Genomic DNA, 9,086 nt, shown 5'->3' with positions numbered 1-9,086 from the left:
TGAAGGGACTTCCTGTCATCCCTGAATGGAGCCACTATTTCAAGAGGCTTGAAATAATATTATAATGATAATTTATTAGTGTCATCTATGGACAGCCACCGATTGAGAGCCAATGTGTAGAGGAGTTAACTCATTTTAGCTCATCCGCACAACGCGGGTAGTAACAGCCCCTCCCCCTCCCGTTTCTGAGACGTAAATGAGCTAAAACGTGCAGAGACTGGTCTGTGTACGGACTCACACTGTGTTGGCCAGATATTCTAATCTTCCTCATCCTTGCTGCCAAAAACAGGCTCCAGGGCCCTGTGCCTCCAGCATTTCTGCGTGGAAACTGGCCAGAGAGTGAAGCTGAGATGCAGGTCCTTCCCCCATTGGCTGCATTTCAACATTCGCTGGGAGGCAGTGTGGCCCCGGGAGGGGAGGGGGGAGTGGGGCTGTGCTGGGAGTCAGGAGCCCTGGGTTGCCATTCCTCCTCGGCCTGCAAGCCAAAGGCAAGGTAGGTGGCTCTGACCCTCAGCTTGCCCACCTGTAAAGCGGGGACCACCATCCCGCCAGACCACACAAGGTGGCTTTGAGGACCAAGTGAGGAAATGTTCCATGAAGGCAAATGGCTACTTACTGGGAACGTGTGCGCAACGCAGCGGTTCACGTTCGGCCGGCCCCTCCCCAGAGCAGCACCCAGAAGACAGGACATTGACCAGATAACCAGAGTATGGGAGAAAGTGCTGGCGGGGAGGTGGGGGGAAGGGGGCGGGGGGAAGATTACAAAAGGAAGAAGTATTTAGTCTTTTTACAGTTAAGTCTATGAGCAAATTTTGGGAAAATATAATGAATGGACCGACTGTGGTTAGCAGTTATCTGACAGATGTTTGTGCTCACACATTACCTGAGGTCAAGGCTGTCCCGGAGGGTTTGTGGCTGCACAGGTGCAGGAGCCCTGCACCCACCGACAAGGAGGGTGGACAGTGGGCCTTAAACAGAAGGAAAAGCTCTTGAACGGACATGGAAAGACTGACAGGAAACGCCGAGTGGAGAGAAACGGGGTGCAGAACAGGACTATAGGATGCTGCCATTTGTTGCCCAAAATACAGGGGAGAATAGTTACAGAATATACTAGTGGCCTGGTGCATGAAATTCATGCATGGGGGAGGGGAGAGGGGGGATGGCCCCTCAGCCCAGCCTGCATCCTCTCCAATCTGGGACTCCTTGGGGGATGTCTGACTGCCTGTTTAAACCAGCAGTCGGACATCCCTCTCACAATCCGGGACTACTGGCTCCTAACCGCTCACCTGCCTGCCTGCCTGATAGCCCCTAACCACTCTGCTTGCCGGCCTGCTCACCCCCAACTGCCCCCCGCCAGCCTTCTCGCCCTTAACTGCCCCCCTGCCAGCCTGATAGGCCCCAACTGCCCCCCCTGCTGGCCTGCTCACCCCCAGGTGCACCCCCTGCCAACCTGATCACCCCCAACTCCCCCCCACCCCGCCGCTGGCTTGCTCACCCCCAACTGCTCTCCCCTCCTGGCCTGACCATCCCTAATCGCCTCTGCCTCAGCCCTGCCACCATGGTTTTTTCCGGAAGGATGTCCAGAAGGTCTCCCGGTCTAATTAGCATATTACCCTTTTATTAGTATAGATGTATTTATTTATGCATTGAATATTCTAGAACAAGTTATAAGAAACCAGTCCCATTAATTTCCCCTCTAGGAAACTGGGATACTGGGGTAGGGAGAGGGATATCACTACATATTGGCTGGAACCTTTGGATTTGAGATGCGTAATGCAACATGTATGGGGTGGGGAGAGGGAGAGAAGAACACTGTGTGTGGCTCTAGAATCGGATGGACGGCATGACTCCCAGTCCCGCCATGGACGGGCCTGGCTCCCTGGTAACCAGGCCCAGCTCTGCTGTCCCCACATCGCTCACCCTGGGCTGCACCTCTTCAGTCTTTCGAAACAGCAGCTCTCAAACACGAGTGTGCATCTGAATTCCTGGTGCAGGCAGATTCCGGGCCACCTAGCACCTCACTTTGCCCACTTGGGCCTCCAAGATGGAGCTCCAGCCACATGTCCGCTGCTCAGTCCCACATCCTTGACTCTCCATGTCTCTCCCCAAACGACTCACCAGTCCTCAGAAACCCCCAGCCCTTCCACCTCCCCTCCATACCTCTGACTTCCAGCATCTCGCCTTTGAGAGTTTCCACTTGCTTAAATGATGCCTGTCTGCACAGACACAGCTCAAACCCCTGCTCCCCAGGAAGCCCCTGCAATCCGAGCTTCCGTCCCCTTCCTCCGGGTGCTCAGACCCCGAGTCTGCGCCTCTCATAGCACTGACCCCGCTTCCTTGAATGAGAAGGATCCTCCAGAGCAAGGAAACTTAACTGGCCAGAGCATGAATGTGAGGCGCTTCGTAAACACCAGCCCCTTCACCCCTGATTAATAAAGAAGTGAGGTCCGGGGCATGGGGTTTGCCCTGCAGGACAGCTAACAGGTGCCGGGCTGGGATGTGTGCTGGCTGGCTCTGTGCCACCCGCAGACTCTGAGGGTGGCGGTCAGATTCTTTTCCCTCCTCAGGACCAGGCCAAGTCCAGCCCCTCGGGGAATAGAAACGTTGAGTGGGGGTGGCGGTAGGAGGAGATGCCGTGGTCCGGAGCATTCCTGCAGGGTCCGTGCGGCCGTGGGGTGCCAGTGCAGGGGCGGTCAGGTGGGCTGTGGGTTGTGCAGAGGGAAGTGGGAGGTGAATGCCATCGTCTGAGAGGACAGATGCTGTGCTGACACAGGCAGGGCAGTCCGGTTCCCACCTTGGAGAACTGGGAATTAAGCAAATTTGCTGGAAGTAGGCGCAGGGCCAAAAGGAAGCAAAAATTGTCTCCCGTTTTCATCTAAACATCTCAGGAGGTGTCTGTGTGAGAAACCTGCCAGCACAGACACACTTTACCGCCTGTGTACAAAGCACGCTTTTTCTTTTTTGTTTTTTAAAGATGTCTAATTGAATTTTTTAGAGAGAGGAAGGGAGAAGGAGAGAAACATTGATATGAGAGGGAAACATCGATTGGCTGCCTCCTGTACACCCCCTACAGGGATGGAGCCTGCAACCCCCAGGGATTGAACCTGCAGCATTTTGGTGCACTGGACAACGCCCAGCCAACTGAGCCACACTGGCCAGAGCTCACCCAAACATATTTTTTTAAATTTAAATTCTTTATTGTTTAAAGTATTACATATGTCTCCTTTTCCCCCCATTGACCTCTCCTTGGCTGCTCCCAACCCCCAGCACATGCCCTCACCCCCCTACAGTCTGCGTCCATTGGTTATGCTCATATGTTTGCATACAAGTCCTTTGGTTGATCTCTTACCAGCCCCTTCCCCTGCCTTCCCTCTGAGGTTGGACAGTCTGTTCGATGCTTCTATGACTCTGGCTCTATTTTTGTTCATCAGTTTATGTTGTTCATTATATCCCACAAATGAGTGAGATCATGTGATACTTATCTTTCTCCGACTGGCTTATTTTGCTCAGCATAATGCTCTCCACGTCCATCCATGCTGTTACAAATGGTAAAAGTTCCTTCTTTTTTACCACAGTGTAGTATTCCATTGTGTAGAGGTACCACAGTTTTTTAATCCATTCACCTGCTGGTGGGCACTTAGGCTGATTCTAAATCTTACCTATTGTAAATTGTGCTGCTATGAACATAGGGGTACATATATCCTGTCTGATTCACCCAAACATATTTTAAGTCAACTGGGGTGTGCATAATCAGGGAAATGGAAATGTAAATCCCCATGAGTTATAATTTCACATGTATCAGTCTGGAAAATTATTATTTTTTTAGGATTTATATAAGGATTTTATTTATTTATTTATTTATTATTGTCCAAAGTTTTACATATGTCTCCTTTTTCCCCAATTGACCCCCCTCCCTGCCCCCCAAGTCTGGAAAATTTTAAAAACTGATAATTCCAACTGTTGGTGAGGAAGTGGGGCAAAGGGAACTCTCAGACATGCTGGCAGGTGTGTGAATGACACGGCCAGTTTGGCATTGTCTACTGAAATTGCCAAGTGCATTCCCTAGAGCCCTGCAAATGCGCTGGGGAAATCCTCATCCAAGCGTCCCCCCTCCCATCCCATAAGAACACACACCAGGAGAAACGATTAAGTACATTCACAACTTCCGGTCTAGATGGCCGAACAGGCAAATGCTGTGCTCGCCTCCTCCCACCACCGTATTACGGTGAAATTCTAGAACAACCTTGAGAACCACCTGAAGATCAGCCAAACAGAGCTCCTATGACGAGGAACAAGAAGCAGCCGTTGAGACTGGTAGGAGGGGTGGAGACATGAAATGGGCTGGTCCCAGACCCATGGATGGTGGCTAAGAACCAGGAGGGATCACACAGGTCCCCACTGAGGAGCGAGGAGACCCAGCCCCACACCAGGCTCCCCAGCCCCGAGCACCAGTGCTGGGAAGAGGAGTCCCCATAGTATGTGGCTGTGAATATCAGTGGGGATTCTGTCCAGGTGAGACAGGGGACTGCTGTAGACCCAGAACAGCAAAAAGAAAAAAGAATTTCAAAAAATGAGGATAGTCTAAGGGACCTCTGGGACATCAAGTGTAACAACATTCACATTATAGGGGGACAAGAGAGAACAAAGGGTTGAAAACCTATTTGAAAAAAACAATGACTGAAAACTTCCCTAACCTGGTGAAGGAAATAGACATACAAGTCTAGGAAGCACAGAAAGTCCCAAACAAGATGAACCCAAAGAGTCCCACACCAGCACACATCATAATTAAAAGGCCAAAGGTTAAAGACAAAGAGAGAATCTTAAAATCAGCAAGAGAGACAGTTACCTACAAAGGAGTTTCCATAAAACTGTTAGCTGATTGCAAAACAGAAACATTCCAGAACAAAAGGGATGGGCAGTGGGTTCCTGTAAAAATTCATGGAGGTTAAACTCAGGCTTGTGCACCTTAATTATGTAAGGTTGTATCTAAAGCAACAATAATACTCCAGGTCTAAAGTCCACTGCTCCTGGCCCGGCCTGACTACTGGGCTGCTGGTCTCCCCCTTGAAAGTGGTGTGCTGTGCAGGTGCCGGGGGCCGTGCAGGTGCTGGGGGCCGTGCAGGTGCCGGGGGCCGTGCAGGTGCCGGGGGGCCGTGCAGGTGCCGGGGGGCCGTGCAGGTGCCGGGGGGCCGTGCAGGTGCTGGGGGCTGTATAGGTGCCGGGGGCTGTGCAGGTGCCGGGGGCCGTGCAGGTGCTGGGGGCTGTGCAGGTGCTGGAAGCTGTACAGGTGCCGGTGTCTGTACCTGAGGGCAAAGAGCCAGAGCTTCTCAAACTCGAGGAGAAAGGATATGGCCCTCGCTCATAGACTTTTGAACAAGGGGCAGAATTTGGTGTAGGAATTATTTCCATGGAAATGCACCCCCAATAGCAAAGTTCTTGGGATGGAGATATATAGCTCCTGTTCAATTTCAACTGCTGGAAATTATCTATATTTTATTTTTAAATATGTTTTTATTGATTTGAGAGAGGAGAGGAGAGGGAGAGAGATAGAAACATCGATCAGCTGCCTCTTGCATGCCCCCTATTGGGGATCGAGCCCACAACCTGGGCATGTGTCCTGACCGGGAATCCAACAGGTGATCTCTTGGTGCATGGGTCAACACTCGACTGCTGAGCACACTGGCCGGGCTATCTATACTTTAGTAAAACAAAGTGGCGGAGGTTGGGGGCAACAAAGTAATAACAAGTAAAGGCTGGCTTAACCCAGTTCACCATACACAGCAAGTGAGGATGAGTCAAACTTAGACAGAGGCAGTGTTGGGCTTGAGTTCCAGTCCTGCCAAGAACTTCTGCAGTGCCCGGCTGGTGTCGCTCCGTGGTTGAGCATCGACCTATGAACCAGAAGGTCACAGTTTGATTCCCGGTCAGGGCACATGCCCAGGTTTCGGGCTCGATCCTCAGTGTGGGGTGTGCAGGAGACAGCCAATTGATGATTCTCTCTCGTCATTGATGTTTCTGTCTCTCCCTCTCCCTTCCTCTCTGAAATCAATAAAAATATATTATATTTTTTAAAAAAGAACTTCTGCAGGGATGACAGACAGCTGACAGCCTCTCAGAGCGGCCGGTTCTCAGCTACCCATCTGAGAAACTAAGATGCGTGCTCTAGACAAAGCCAGGGACTGTAAGGCTGTCATTAATATGTGCGAATGTGATTCTGGGTGGTTAGGACCGTCTTAGTTTCTCCTTTGCACTTCTTTTAAAAATTCCCCAAATTAGATAGCAAAGAACACATTTTATCCTCTTTTGTGAGCAGTTCAGATAAAATCCTTCAGGGGTCTTTCTAGACTGTGAAGCTGGGGGAAGCCCTCCCCCCAGCCCCCTTGCCCAGCCGGAACCATCAGCTGCATCCCCAGTCCTGCCTCTCTGTCCCCAAAAGGGGCCAATACAAAGCAGAGAGGGAGAGGAAGGAACTCGGACCCCGCCTCAGAAGTGAGGGAGTTAGACGGACAGCCGCCACTCCTGGCCAGCAGGCCAGGGACTCACAGCGCTCTCGGAAATAACAACGCAACCACTCTGCTGAAATTTGGGGACGATTGGCTTTTTTTTAAAAATCAAGGTATAATTGACATGCAACGTTTTATTAGCTTCAGGTGTGCAACATAATTATTTTGTATATGTTGCATAATGATTACCACAATACGTCTGTTAGCATTCGTCACCTTCGATAGTTACAGATTTTTTTTCCTGTTGTGATGAGAAGACTTACTACTGTCGGAACCACTTTCAAGTGTGCAGTGCTTTATACAGTATTATTAGCTGTATTATTATAATAATATATAGTATTATTATAGTACATTAACTATAGAAAATTAGCTTTTTCTACTCTGTGTGCTTGTGAGTCCCAACCGTCTTAAGAATATTAAAATTGTAGAGAATACCAGCACACACATATATAATAACATATTAACATACTTTATATATATTTCTTTCCTTTCCACCCCTAGTGCCCTCTGCCATCCTTGAAGGGGGAGAGCAAGCAGAAGGGCACCCCAAGTGCCAAGGTCGAATCAGAGCTCGCCTCCAGCTCCGGCCAGCGGACACACACCTCTCCGGCCCCACGTCCCACCACACACTGAGGCAGAAACTCCTGCCCCCGGTTTTGGAGAAACCATTTCCATCCTCTAAAGACCCCCTTCCCTTGTCCCAGTTCTGGTAAAGGCCAGACTGGGTGCAGCGGGCAGAACCAGATGTTTACACTCAGTGCCCGATAGAGGGAGGCCTGCAGACCGGGTAGCTGGGCCCCGCCTTCCAGCTCCCTCCCAGTCCCTGGCAGGTTCACCACTCACCCCTCCCTCTTCTCTCACAGTTGAAGCTCACAGCTAGCCAGGTAGCCAGGTCAGGAGAATCCATGGAAAGGCACATTCACACTCAGGTGTTAAGGAAAACCGACACATTCACGGAAGTGGCCAAACTTGTTAGGAAAATGAGATTTTCTGTTCCGGTCAGAGTGCCTCCCATGTGCTCCAATCTCATATTTGAGTCTTGGGTACATAAATTTTAATCTCAGCATTGGTAAAATTCATTAATAAGGACCCTTCTGCTCACCTGCAGAGTAGAGAATGCCGGGTTCTATCCAGCACCGCCTCTTCCGCTCTGTGACCGCAGGTCTGACCTGCCTCAGTGAGGCGAGCCGGTGGACCTACATCTTAGAGCTTGACACTGTGTGAGGCCCTTCCCCGGGACCAGACCCCTCAGCGGCACCCCCTCCATCCTAAATGTCTTTACATCTGCCCTTCCCCTCTCTCCTTGTCCAGTCTTGTAACTGCCGTAGAGGGGGCGCCTGTGCCCCCCACATCTCTCAGATGTCCTGTAGGCAAACTCATCAGAAACAAAACTCTTCCTGGCCTGGCCCCATGTGGCTCAGTAGTTGTGTCGATCTATGAACCAGGAGGTCACCTGTTGGATTGCCGGTCTGGGCACATGCCCGGGTCTCTCAGGCTCAATACCGATCACTGATTCTCTGTCATCATTGCTGTTTCTATCTCTCCCTCTCCCTTCCTCTCTGAAATCAATAAAAATATATTAAAGAAAAACAAAACTCTCCCTCCTCCCGCAACCCACTGCTGCTCCCTCCAGCTGCCGAGGCCCTGTCTTAATAATACTCCTTTTTGAGTCTGATGTCTAATTAGTTGCCAAGTCCCAGTCAAGTCTCTTTCCTGTTCCAATTCTTCAGTGGATGCTGCTGCCTATGAGGCATTAATGACCCAACCTGGCCTTAGGGTCCCATTAAGTCAATCTCCGAGAGATGCAGAGAGGTCAAAGGCCATGTTGAGGTCACCCAGCCAGAGTGACAGGGCTCATGATTCCAACACTGCCTGGCCACCTCCTGGCTTCTGACGGACGAGGTGGTCGTTAGCTGGAATGTGCAATCATCGCCCGGAGCCCTGCCTTTGCTTCAGCACCGCCTGGATCGACAGCGCCTTCTCTATTCTGCCGCTAAAATCCCACCCACCTGGTCATTTTTCCTTCACTTGGTTTTCAAAATGTTTTATAGGATGAGCTTGTAATTTTGCTCTAAATTGCCTTTGAAATTCAAAATATTAATTTCTAAATAGGGATTTTTAACCCCATTTTTTTCAAGGCTTCATTCTTTTGAAATTTTTATTCCCTCAACCAAACATGGTACCTCTCTCCCAAACTCCTCCCGCTGTCTCAGAGTTGTCTGCGATGTGGCATCCTGGGAGTGTAGCTTTGCACTCCCAACATGTATAAGGACTGTCAGCACAATGAACTTTATTTTTTATTTTTATTTATTTTTTTTAATTTAATTTTTTTCATTTTTTTAAGGTATTATATGTGCACATATCTTACCATTGCCCCCCACCCCACCCCACTCCCATACATGCAACTTTATTTTTTTTAATTGATTTTAAGGCAGAGGGGAGACATCGATTTGTTGTTTCACTTATGCCTTCACTGGTTGATCCTTGTGTGTGCCCTGATCATGGATAGAACCTGCAACCTTGACATATGGGGACGACGCTCTAACCAGCTGAGCCACCCAGCCAGGGCCTGTACTTGTTCAT

The sequence above is a fragment of the Eptesicus fuscus genome, chromosome 10 (genome assembly GCF_027574615.1).
Source record: "Eptesicus fuscus isolate TK198812 chromosome 10, DD_ASM_mEF_20220401, whole genome shotgun sequence".
NCBI lineage: Eukaryota > Metazoa > Chordata > Mammalia > Chiroptera > Vespertilionidae > Eptesicus > Eptesicus fuscus.
The sequence above is the reverse complement of the archived record's forward strand: the minus strand, read 5'-3'. Positions refer to the sequence as shown.